Genomic DNA, 1,353 nt, shown 5'->3' on the forward strand with positions numbered 1-1,353 from the left:
CGCACCCGAAGGTTTGGAGAGACCCTCGGTGGACTTCCCTCCGCCTTGCAGCTCGGGGTCGTCCTCGGGGGGGGGGGGGCGAAGTTCTCCCCAAAAGGCGAGAGCTTCGGCACATTGGGGAAATGGAAGGCCCGAAAGGGTCGACCACACTACCCAAAAATACGTGACAGACTACAAAAAAAAAAACAGAAAACGTGAAAAGTGACGAACGTGCGAAGGAAAAGAAATAAATAATAAAGAAGACCCCAGCCAGAAGGCCGGGGTGGGGGTGTGAAAAATTGTCCTACCCCATCCAAAAGGACGAGGTAAGGACGTGAAGCGCTAACCTAGAGGGAAGTGCGCAGTGCTAGTGCTTACTAGTGCATGGTGATTTTGGGATCACCTGTGCATGTTCGGCACCCCCGAGTTTCCCCGGGGGCACAGTGCAGCCTCGGACTCCAAGCAGCCGACCGATCAGCGTCCGACCAAGTGTTTCTCTGCTCCCATCATAGGGCACTTTCCAGCCCCTGGCATGGGAATGGGTACTCCACTGGGCTTTTCGACTGACTCCCTTAGGGGCTGCAACCCCCTCGGAAGAGCAATCTACTCAGTCTCAGTGTTTCTCCGATCCCAAGGTTAAGGTACTAAGCTGGGCCTTTCGCGGTCTCCCCATCAGAGGCTACGAACCTCTGGAACAGGAGCCATCTACTCAGTCCCAGCCTTTCTCCGCTCCTTGGGAATGGATACTAGACTGAGCTGTCTTACTACTTCGGGGGCTACGAACCCCGTCAAGAGAGCCAAACTACTAGGCCCAGTGTTTCTCCCCCCCTCTCACCAGTGGGCTTACGGAAACAACACCTCCTACCACTGGCAGAGGTGAAGGTACTCAGCCAGACTTTTCACCACTCCCAGGCAAAAAAGAGGGGTCCCACACCCTCCGCCCATCAGAGCAGCTACTCAGTCCAGCCTTTCTCTATTCTCTGCCAGAGGCCAGTCCATACCCACTGATAAGAACAGATACTACACTTGATCTTAGCCAAAAGGCAGAGAAGCGAGAAGAGTGCTGTGAGAACAGGAGGGAAGAGGACCCTACTCTAAGGAGCTAACAATCTAGAAGGAGGGGGAGACAGACAGGTGACAAAAGAAACAGGTTAAGGAGACCTGAAGGCAAGAAGTGAGCATGGCAGGGATGGTGAGGACATGAAGCAGCAGGTATAGAGAATGGGAAAATATGGTAGAGGTATAACATACAGTGGAGTAACAGGAAGAAAATATAACAGAGTAAAATACAGTGGCATAAAAGGCAGTATTAAAACTGGTAAACTCAATATAAAAGTAATGGAATTAGATTATCTGAGGAACCAGGGAATGCTG

General features: G+C 51.8%; 1 pseudogene; it reads right to left on the bottom strand.

Moving 5' to 3' along the window:
* Positions 1-828: 828 nt before the first annotated feature.
* LOC146066080 (U2 spliceosomal RNA) lies at positions 829-1,035 on the bottom strand (annotated as a pseudogene).
* Between the last annotated feature and the right edge of the window lie 318 nt (positions 1,036-1,353).

Source organism: Crinia signifera, chromosome 3 (genome assembly GCF_055691185.1).
Source record: "Crinia signifera chromosome 3, ASM5569118v1, whole genome shotgun sequence".
Lineage (NCBI taxonomy): Eukaryota > Metazoa > Chordata > Amphibia > Anura > Myobatrachidae > Crinia > Crinia signifera.